This window comes from Mytilus edulis, chromosome 14 (genome assembly GCF_963676685.1).
Source record: "Mytilus edulis chromosome 14, xbMytEdul2.2, whole genome shotgun sequence".
Taxonomy (NCBI): Eukaryota; Metazoa; Mollusca; class Bivalvia; order Mytilida; family Mytilidae; genus Mytilus; species Mytilus edulis.
This window is the reverse complement of record NC_092357.1, coordinates 56,510,593-56,522,961: the sequence shown is the minus strand read 5'-3', so window position 1 is coordinate 56,522,961 and position 12,369 is coordinate 56,510,593. Positions and strand designations below refer to the sequence as shown.

General features: G+C 31.4%; 1 long non-coding RNA gene across 1 annotated transcript; it reads right to left on the bottom strand.

The window, feature by feature from the left end:
* Positions 1-3,598: 3,598 nt before the first annotated feature.
* Positions 3,599-6,826, bottom strand: LOC139503090 (uncharacterized). The gene is made up of 3 exons (XR_011659021.1): positions 6,487-6,826; positions 5,003-5,229; positions 3,599-3,734 (listed from the first exon to the last, which is right to left on the bottom strand). It is a non-coding gene; the product is annotated as an uncharacterized lncRNA (long non-coding RNA).
* Positions 6,827-12,369: the final 5,543 nt, after the last annotated feature.

Here is a 12,369-nt window from a genome sequence, read left to right as displayed (position 1 = left end):
GTATAGTTAATTTGAATCATGTTAAATACTCGAAACTAACGGCTGAGCCATAATTATTTTACATAATTATTCAATAAAGATTGTAGTCAAAACATATAGAGGTAATTTCAGTTGCTATAAAAATTCAACTCTTTATAAACACAATGTTCATACACAACTGTAGTCTTAAGAGGTTGGTATTTGGGGTTGAGGTTGCGTGCCTCAAAATTTACTGCATTGTCACTAGCTATAGCGTTTAAAACATCCATAAAATCAATACGATATCTTCTGTTTGTCTGACAAAGCTGTTTTTCTACCGCTTTCGTTAAAGAAACAAGCATCCAACCACCTAAGTTTTTTCTTCCGTAAGAAATCTTTTCTGAAATTAAAAAGGAACAGAATTGAATTTATGAAAGTACTTTAATAATTAAATGTATTAAAACTGTAATGGTAACTCAGTTTGCCCTTGTAAGAGCTGACTTGTACCTGTACTGTTAAAATCACACATTATAACAGTACAGGTACAAAGGTTAAACTCAGTTAATACTCAAAACGTCTCAACTGTACAAAGATTTTGTTTGAAAGTTGTGCTATTGCTGTAAAAAAAAACTATTTTAAACGGAGTTTTATAGTTTATTCTCAAGTTACATCACTATTTAAATTTGACATGTTTAAAGATTGTGGCTTCTTCAACATCTTTAAACATTGTAACCCTGCCAAACTCTATACCTGTCCATCACTTCTCAGGGGAAATAAGTTCATGGTTGTGTTTGGTACATATCTTTATTTATTTTCTTATGTTTGTTATCAATTATTTTTTGATTTCTCAATTCAAATGTTTCATAGTTTTCATGTCTGTGACTTTTTTTAATGACGATTACAGTATAGGTGGATTTCTCTTTGTGAAAGGCAGCCTATATATTCTTACATCAACTTCATTTATACTGTGGTGGATTGTTGAAATATATCACTTCTTCTTTATTCTCATTAAACTTTTGGTTACAATGGATTGACAAAACATGACAAACTTTATATGAGACAAACGGGTGTCACATGTGCAACTGGATCTACTTTACCCTTTGCTCTATTTAGTAACATTTGTTTGTCTTTTACCTTTTATCTTTTTTTTTATAATAGCATTGTATGTAAGGTGTTGAAGTTTTAGAATATAATTAATATAATTTGTATACTTTTCATTGAAATTATACATGTTATATGAATTCAAATCTAAAAGTTGATTTTATAAACAAGTATAATTAGTAAAATAGATTAAACTAGATGTGTCAAAGCGACACGAATGGCCCCATCTCAAAAAATCTGCAATTTCAATAACTCATGTGGACACAAACATGATGGTAGTCTCACATATCAAAAATCAGCTCAAAATTTGGAGGCGTATAGAAACAAAAGTCTGTATAACTGAGATTTCAACAATTCTCAAAGTTGTAAACGCTTAAGTTTGGCAAAAATCAACGGAGCAGAACAGAACTTAAAGTTTATCTGTAACTCATCATGGTTAGTTCCCATACCTAAAATCAGCCCAATAACTAGCAGCATCTAGAAAAAAGGTCCCTATAATTGTGATTTTCAAACATTTATCAAAGTCCAAAGACCGAAATTACAGCAAAAGTTAGCTGAGCGGAACGAAACTTAAACTAGATCTGTAACTCATCATGGGTAACTCCCTTATCAAAAACCAGCCCAAAATATGTAAGTGTTTAGAAAAAAAAGTCCGTATAACTGTGATTTTCAACAATTTATACAAGTCCATAGGAAGTAATTTGGGCAAAAAACAGCCGAGCTGTACAAAATTTAAATTTGATCTGTAACTCATATTGGTTAACTCACAGAATATGAAGGCGTTTAGAAAAAAACTCCGTATAATGGTTTGTTGCGGAATGACGGAAGTATGGAATTACGGTCAAGGGTAAAACTAAATGGCACCGAACTCTTCGTTGCGGGGCCATAAACATAAATAAATAGATCATAGGAAAAATTGCTACTACATCATATGTACAATGTACATTGTGTTTATTTAACATATTTAACAAGATGTTCTTTATTTGTACTATTCAACGTGCATAGCGTTCAGTTGTCTTGTATACTGTTTCCATCATGTACTAACAGTAATTCAACCAAATGACACCCTTTTCTCAATTTTTCAATCCTTATAAAGGAGTAGGAGTAGTAAGACCCTTTCTTTGGCCCTAAAATATAGCATATTTACAGAATTGTGAAAATGTAATCTTTTAGGTATTTAATGGAAAGTTGAATGCTGCTGCTACATAAATATGGTCTGTTTTTGACAATAGAATGCACATATATCGGATACTAGCATTATACACCGTTCAAGGTTATAAAGAATTTGAAGTCAAGCTAAATTACTGAAATCTTTACAATTTTAGCATTTTAGTTAAATTTTAGACGGTTTCTGTCTTAAATGAATAACATTAACGGTACCAATTTTTCCGCACCAGATGCGCATTTCGACAACACATGTCTCTTCAGTGATGCTCGTGGCCAAAATATGTAAAATCCAAAGCTTATATAAAAGATGAAGAGCTATAATCCAAAAGTTCCAAAAAATATAGCAAAATCCGTGAAAGGAATCAGAGCTTTGCATGAGGGAGATACATTCCTAACTTGATAATAACTTTTATCATTTTGTAACAGCAAATTTAATAACACAAAAAATTCGTATTTTCATGCCAGTACCGGAGTACTGGCTACTGGGTTGGTGGTACCCTCGGGGACGAACAGTACACAAGCAGAGGCATCGACCCAGTGGTAGTTATAACATTAACGGAAACAATTTTTCTGCACCAGATGCGCATTTCGACAACACATGTCTCTTCAGTGATGCTCGTGGCCAAAATATGTAAAATCCAAAGCTTATATAACAGATAAAGAGCTATAATCCAAAAGTTCCAAAAAGTATAGGCAAATCCGTGATAGGAATCAGAGCTTTGCATATGAAAGTGGCCGCATTTGTGTTCATTCATAATAATGAGATATAAGTTGTATTTGATGATAATACATAACCTATATAAAGGTTGAGGATTAACACGGATGCGGCCACTTTCATTTTTGACAAAAAAAAACCTCTGAAAAATAACATTTTTGGGCATATTTGATAGATTTGTCATATTTTAGCTTGACTCGGAGCGTTTTTTACTTACTTAATCAGTTAAAATCTTCCACAAAAACAAAACAAAAACAAACAAAACAAAAATCGAATCAATTTAAATAGACACTTAAGTGTTTAAAAAGTGTTCAAAAACTTTCTTTAGATGAACCTGAAATTTGAGGCCAAAATTGGTCCTTTCCGGACCTACTTCTTTAAATCGTTTTACATGACAATCCATCTTGAATACTCATTAAAAAGTCACCAACCCTTTAGGTAAAAACGTACTAAAGTTAAGTTGATAATTAAGTAAACAAAAATGCCCCATTGTAGTTACCTGAAGCTGATGAATAAACGACAAGGGTGTCATCAGTACATGCTTGATCTAGAATAGACATTGTGTCCTCTTTTTTGTTCAAACCAAACAATTGACCCATTTTGTGAAATATACTGCCTTCTGTGGTATCCTTTTCTGAATAATTTCTTGGTAAGCATTTAGGAAAGGTTTGTTTTCAGTTGGACACTCAGAATATGACATCTTATCAAATTCATCTGCACTTCTATGGATTGGTATCGTGTGCCCATGCTCTTCAGCAGGTATTGTAGCATCATCCATTCGTAAGCGACTGGCCTGTAAACAGAAAGTTGAACATGAATGTATATGAAAGACAAGCAAGTATTGCTTCAAAAGTATTATAGATCAATACTTGGGATGTATATACAGGCTGAATACAGTTAAAGTAATTTCTATTTCCCTGGGTGCGCAAAGTATTTAAGAAAAAGATGGTATAACTCATGAGCGTTTGTTATTTTACACAAATACATTTATTGGTAAGATTTCAACATATAAGTAACTGCAAAATGCCATCAAAACTAGTACTTGATCCATTCAGAATCATTTTTTGATTTATTGTTTAAAACATACAGTGACGATGCAAGCCGATTTTTTTTTTTGGAGATCACTAACCTCTATTTTAACTGCTGATCAATGATTTAAAAGTAAGCTATACTGTAAAAACTATAAAAAAAAATTGATGCAAAAGACTTTAAACTGTTTATGAAAAATTGAAATACAAAATCATTGGTCTATTTTTAGAACTATTCTATGATATATGACTCGTAAGTCAGTTTTTGGCTGGATTTTTAGGAGATAACTGTATTGTATTTTAAGCTCCGACGGCATCAATTTGGGATTTGATGGTCGCAAATAAAGTTTACTGGCGACGCGTTAGCGGAAACAGTAAACGGGTATTTGCGACCATCAAATCCCAAATTGATGCCGTCGGAGCTTAAAATACAATATTGTTATCTCCATTCTAATGAAACTGACAGAAAACAACGTTAAAACATGTATTTAAAATCTGTCATATGCCGTTTGCGCTTGCACGTACGTCCCTAAGCATCAATTGTCAATTGATGCCATGTAAGAAAGTGACGTTATCCAACCAAAATGAACGTTACAAACGTTGTTGCATTAGAATGGTTGTATATTATGTATGTATATTGTGTATGAATTATTTTTATTGCAATCAATATGTGACACTTTGATAAACAAATTATTTATTCATGAATACAATTACACTATTTACCTGAAACAAAACAAAATCAATTTTAAAACGTAATTGATCATTTTCATTCAATCATATTATTACTAAAATTACAGGAAATTTTTAAGGTTTTCACAGTAGATGTCTTATAAATCCGCAATATACCGTTAGTGGCAAGTAAAATACGCATTAAATAATTATAATGATTCCTTATTTCTACATACAACAGTTTATCCAAAAACATAGTGCATTTATTCAAAGTTTTTTTTTTTCAAAAAAATAATGTTCCATGTAATTCTCGTTCTTCATATTTTGTTCTATATCTTGAATAGTTCAATCTATTAATACAAACCTGAATAACAAAAAGCTTCGGTTTATCTTTTAAGGCGTTGACGTCGTTTAGATCGTCTATGATACCTTTCGTTGAAACTGGAACGTGGTCGACGCCATATATACAATGCTCTCTCAAAAGTACTGATTGCGGTTTATCATTTGAATATACCTCTAATTCACCACCATGACTTGCAAGAACACATGCAAAACAGTCTGACATGCGGTAAAATCCAGGTTGTTTGCAGGCTTAATAAAACAAAACTATAGTTACTTGTCAATATATTATCAACTTACATTTTTTTCTTTGTACAATTTGTATATCAAGAGATAGCTTCCGTCGATTGAAAAATGAAATCTGTTTAGATAAATTTTAAACAAATACAACAGTTATTATTAAAAAAAAAATGTTGTATGACTGCCAATGAGACAACTCTTCACAGGAGACCAAATTACATAGGAATTAACCACATTAGGTCACCGTATGGCTTTTAACAATGAGCAAATCTTATTGTCTGACCATCTAATACGTATCTACTATACCATGTGCGTATTTATAGTTATAGTTCTTATACCAAACAATTTGATGATCACGTTAATGTTGGAAAATAAGTAAAAGCCTTGAAACATAACAAACAATACGTCACCTCTTTTATGTGAAATCTTGATACAAAATATTTGTACAGTGAAAAAATGATACAAAAATGGCACGAAGACGATATTAACAAATTGTCAAGATGTATGAAAAATACTGGTTACTTTGTTTAAGGTGGTACCTAACACTACAGGGAGATAACTCTGTAAAGTCAGCTAAACGTTTTAATTACGTTGTATTGTAAAAGGAATATTAAGCTTCTCAATGATCAAAATTGGTGTTTGTCAAATTGCTATATAACCAGTGTATTTTTTCTGACAAAACGGTTGGTTCAAAAAAATTTAAATTTTTATATTTTTATTAAAGTCTCAAAGTAAATACTTTGACAAAATTTTATGAAAATTAAACGAGCCAAATTAATTTTAGTGAAAGTGTTGGGTACCACCTTAAGTTATCTATTTGTTGTTTTTGTTTCTCGAAAAAAAGCGGACAGGGAAATAACTTTATTCGACACTTTTTAACAATTTTTTCAGACTAATTGCTTATTCTCATACATTGTTTTATTTCAAAATTAAGCATCAGGATAAACTGATAAAAGATATCAAAGCTAATTATCAGTGGTTCTTCCTTTATAGGAATTAGTGAAACTAAACAGACGAAACACTTGTTCTTGCCTAAACCAAGTAAACACTAAAAAATGTTCCAAGATAGAAAATTGTACATAAAGCCCCGAATCTTCAACGAATTACACTTTGCATTTGATGCATAATGAATAATGACCTTATAACCCGTTTCATAAAAAATTGGTATCGTTCAATATTCCAAGTTTTTTTGTCCAAAGATATGTTTTAATGATAGAAAATAACTTCATACAGATATATAACATATTCAGGTTACAATGTTTCACTGACCTGTCTGTATGACCCAATTTATTTTTTCTGCAGTTAAATCCTTGAGAATCAAAACTGTGAAGTTTAAATGCTTTCCAAATGTGTTTTTCATCAGTTCTATTTCGTTGTCACAGTAAAATCTTCTGAGCCTTTCTGTTTTGAAGTTTTCATTACAAATTATTATGGCTAAGCCTCTGTATCTATTGCTGCAATCATACTCGTCTTCATTAGATGGTGTTGTAGGTTCTAATTTTGAAGAAGCTGAAGTCAGGACGCTTAATTATAAAGTTATACAAATGATTAAATAGATAAATTGTATGCGTCCTCATTAAATTATATAGAAGACAAAATCGCATCTACAACATATGTAGAAGAAAACGTGACACAGCCTTTAAAATCAATAGGATTATTTTCTCTTCTCTTATATCTGCTCCGCATTTTCGTATGCTATACACTGAAGTAAGACACGACCTTGTGAAATATAAAAAGTAATCTGATATATTGGACACAAAACATAAAATAAGATTAATGGTATCGAAAATATAAATATAAACTAATCCTATTTAACCCATACTAACAATAAAGCAATGGTGAAACAAAACCAGCACAAGAACAACCTACACATCTACTGTTTACAAAATCAAAATAATCATCTTGGTCAAAAGAAGGGAAAAAATAAAATTGTTTACCTGCAAAATAATTTATTTGGATTTGTACTTTTACTGATTTCACCACGGGTTAACAAGAGCGAAAGCCCCGATAAATATGTTCTTTTCTTACATCTCATAGGACACACACTTTTGAATGGAATCGGTCTAAGTGAAGACAAATATTTGCAATCCCATGAATAAACGAGCTAGTACGTGAAAACGTACCAAACTGAATCAGTGATATACTTCAACTTTTTAGTAAACATAATACGATAGATTTGAATAAATTTAAATGATTATTTTACTAATATGCAAAAACAAATGGCTTACCACACATCTTTGATTCGTTTGTTTGTACGTTTCCTTATTGTGACGATTTTCGGGTTCACTAAAGTATATTAGCATGTTTCTCTATTGTCATAAAAATTCATAATATCTAATAAAATTAATAGGTTAATCTAACAAAGTCATTTGTAAGTGGAAAATAGTTTTAATATCAATTAGGCTTTAGTTAAATTAAAAATTGCATGTGTTTGCTTTCCCCTCACTGTGATTAGAGTAATATAACTCTGGTCAATTTTCCTAACATTCAATCATTGTGGGAAAATGATATAGTTCTATTTTCATTTATAGTCTTTTTCAGAAAAGTTCTAATTGTTTTGGGTAGGTCCCAATTACAATTTTACACTCGAGAATTCAGCATCAGTTAGAAGCTTCTGGAATAAAGTGGTGGCTATGGTGAACTGTTTTGTGTTTGTGCGTATGTGTGTTTGTGTTAGGCGTTATTACACTTCTTTCATGTATTTGTCTTTAGGGATGGAGTAAAGTGGATAAGTTACATCAGCTTTCTACTTTATTTGAGTTCTGGCATATTGGTATACACCATGTCGATCTTGGAAACAAATGTCTTTACGATTAGGAACACTAATGCTGTTGGACATTTTTTTATGCATACCACAATTTGAAACAGTGGATTCTTGACAGCACAAAAAATGTTTTTCACCGGCATATAGTACCTCAAATTAAAAGTAGGAAACAAGTGGTTTTTTTTTTTTAATTTCCAGGATATGGCTTTAATAGAGAGCAATTTCATGAATACTTGAAAGATGTTTTTTCTGTGACATAGTCACTTGTTTCAGAATATTTCCCCCTATTTACCTTAATGATATACTAAATTATAATAAAGGAACTTTTTATTGAAAAACGAGTGCCTATGATTTGTTCTTGCTTACATTTGAGTGCCTGTAAATTTTTTTGCTTACATTTGACGTACAAACACTTCCAACAAATGGAAGATTTTAACGACCTTGACTGGCTATACAGCCCTTGCACGGTCGGCACAAACACTTACAGATAACAAAAACATATTTATAAGATAACAAAATAATTCTTTATATTGGTATATATTAATTTGAAACATTTCAAAACAAATTTACAGATATACACAAATGTCTTTGATAAACTAATTAAAAATACGAGTAAACTAATTAAAAATACATTACAAATTTTGAATTTTGATTTTTTAAATTCAAGAGAAAAAAAACTACATGTATAAGTTAAAATTATAACTCTGTTCAAGGTAGACAATCAACATATTGAATTTTTGAAATTCAATATAGACTTATAGTTCAAAGGAATATAACTCTTGTATGCAAATGACACATCAATCGAATTTTAGCTGCGAATTTGTCCGCCACATTCAAGAAAGATGCTAAACTATCAATATAACCACAAGTTGTTAATCTATAGATACTGATGACTGATGAATGCTCACCATAGTAAAGAATATTTGTTTGAATTTTTTCAACATTTACTCAGAAGAATGCTCGAACTACTTGACTTTCAAAGCTCATAATAAACGTGTTTACACACTGATCTTATACGGTTGTTAAACATTACAAACCTGTGATCGTATAAGACACTATACATCTCGTTTGCTTGCATTAACTTATCAAAAAATATATTTATTGTAAGCCTAAATATTTCGACATGTTGTTTACATTCCATAAATTTTTAAATTCTAATTGTGTCACAAAATCCGGTTAGGATTTGACTAAATACTGATATCCTGATATTTTCCCGTAAAATGCTTATATTCATATGTCATCGTTCAATGACGTCAGGTAGCTCATATATAATTTAAAAAAACAAACATATGACGTGAGAGTATGATTGAAACCCACCAAATACAACATTCATATTTAACTATCGATTTGGCTCAAAGCGTTTAAAGAACGTCAAGTTAGAATTTATCATGGACTTTTCTTTTATAATATGTTCACTCATTATTTATTCTGCGTACAATATTTTTTTCTCTCTCGATTGATTCTCAATTTTAAGTACTTGACACATCTTTTTTAAATAATTTCTTAAGTTTTTCAGCTAAATAATTTGTTATCTAATCAACACAATTATATGGATAACCATTATTTTATGTTATTTACATGTTACAGTTAAAATGACGGAATAGGATACTATAGGAGAAGATTGATCCTTAAAGTAAGAAGGAATGTTGCTTTTCACTCTTTTATGGTGAAGAATACCCTAGAATTTGGTGGGGTTCCTATTGTTTATTCTTCAGTTTTCTATGTTGTGTCATGTGTTCTATTGTTTGTCTGTTTGTCTTTTTCATTTTTAGCCATGGCGTTGTCAGTTTATTTTAGATTGGTGAGTTTGACTGTCCCTTTGGTATCGTTCGTCCCTCTTTTACTTACTAGTATATTTATAGCATTAATACCCTGGTTTGTGAACTTCCATTTGAAGAATGAACGTTTTTGCAGTTCCTCCGAATGTTTAAAAACGAGTATGAATAATCTATGGTTAGCAATATCCATCACCATGGCAACTATTTTATACTTCGTAGATCGACTATCTGTAGTGTGACATTCTTCAGACGCTTTCAATAGAGAGTTCAGTCTAGAAAGCGGAAGTGAGTACAGTTTAGAGCGAATATGATGAATTACAAGAGGTTTATTGGTATGTTCGGTAAGGTCGTCTATAGAAACATCATGCATATCAGGTGGATTATAGCGACGATGTCCATGGCTCCTCGGCCGACGAAGAGACCTATTAAATAAATCCATCTCATTCACTGAACTACAAAAAGGGCTACTCAAGTTACCTACAGTATCTATTTTATCATTACATCCATAAGGTGTTGCAGTACCTAATTCTCTGGTCCAGTATTCTTTTCTTTGTCTGCGAAACGGTGTACTTATTATTGGATTATTGGTGGGGTGATAAATTTTTTCTAAAATGCGAACTTTAATGGAATTTCCTGAATGGTCAATTTGGTTGAAATGTTGGTAAATGATTTGTTGGTTATGAAAATCGTTCACACTTGACCTATGTCCATTCATTCGGGTGTTTAATCTGCTCTTTGTTTCGCCTACATCAAACCACACAAAGTACACTCTATTCCGTGAACAGGATTAGAGGACTTACAATCCAAATCATCATGACTACGTGTATTATAAGTTTTATGAGTTAAACTACTGGTAAAACACGTGTCCGTTATTAACATGTCGCACGTTTTACAGTTATATCTAGCAAAAAGCAAGGTTTAAAAGTACATCTTTTTTTCCAAACTACAAAATTCTTATTGCTCCTCAAAATTTCAATGAAATTGAATATGCTAACATAAATGGTTGCAATTTTTCTGCACCAGATGCGCATTTTGACTATAAAGGTCTCTTTAGTGATGCTTGGGGATAAAATATTAGAAAATGCAAATAACGACAACAGTAGCTATTCGAAGCTTATTTAAAGGATGAAAAGCTATAAACCAAAAAGAACAAAAATGTATAGCTAGAGCCGGGCGAATAATCAGAGCTTTCCATGAGGGAGAGACATTCCTTAATTTTAAATAGTTTCAAAAACTTTGTTATATCAAATATTAATTACACTACATCCGTATCAAACAAGATGTTTTCATTCTACAAATGACTAAACAAATTGTCTTGTAAAATATCATTTCATATTGATTATTAAAATGGCTTTTAAATTTTACTTTGTGATAGCATAATCGGAAATTTTGTAATAAATGAAACTTTAAAAATAATAATTTTAAAAATGGTTTGTCGGATCGTCAAAGATCGAGTACGGTTTTTTTTTCAAGATCGAGAAAACGTTCGCGGACTATATCTGTTTGATTGAAATAGCAAATATTAGATTTGCATGACTCATTACATTTCTCCTTAGCTGGTAAATAGGGATATGCTCGTTCAATGTCATTGGATCATTTTATCTTATAATAACATTCCGACTAGGTAGCAATATCGGCATATTTGTCTATTCTTCATATTTTTTTTATTCCTCATACAAATTGAAGTTTGAGAACAGAACTTAATTGACTGAATTATATTTTAAGCTGGGCATCCGGCACTATCGAGAAACGATTTGTAATTTCCCCACTGTTAAGATTCGTCTTATCTATTGTGAACATACTGATCAAGGAATCAATTAAAAAAGGTTATCTTGGCACCTACGTAATTGTCAGTGCATCAACGAAATAAACAATAAATCAGACAATACTGTCAATTTTTTGTGAACGAACGACAGTCCTTATAACTGAAAGTAACAATCCCTACACGCACATAAATTTCAAAGGGAAACGGATTAAAATAAATTTTCATTCCGAACCCCTTTTTTTTCTATTGTATAATTGTATTTTGTGCACTCATTAAAATCAAATTTTGTTTAAACTAAAAATTGCATACACTTACACATATTTCGGAGCAGATGCATTTAGCATTATGGATTCATATATACTTATTTTTAGACAATTAAAGCTCCTGAAGGTCATTTTATGTTGTTGATTATCTAGACACGTTTGTTTTTATATATTTTTTATGAAAAAAATGGTGTGAACAAAATGTCAGCATATATGTAATATGGAAAAAAAACCAATTGTCTTCTGATTAGTAATCCCGGTGCGGGACGTATGCATTTTTTGGTAAAACATTTGAGCTTACGTGTTAAGAACCTTTGTGCTTTTTGAAAATGTAAGTTTAACATGTATTCTTTCATTCATAAAAAATCCAGGTGTATGTTCTCTGGGTGCATAAAGACTCCACAACAAAGGGTCTTTTCAGATTTCGCCGCTGCACTATTAGTCCGGCCGATTGGTGCATGCAGATATAGAGCAGAATTGCTCACTTGAGGAGGAAAGCATGAAACTTTGCATAGTAGTTCTTGGTTATATACCCTTTGATTTCAGCTATGGACCCACTTTGAAAATTCCAATATGGCTGCC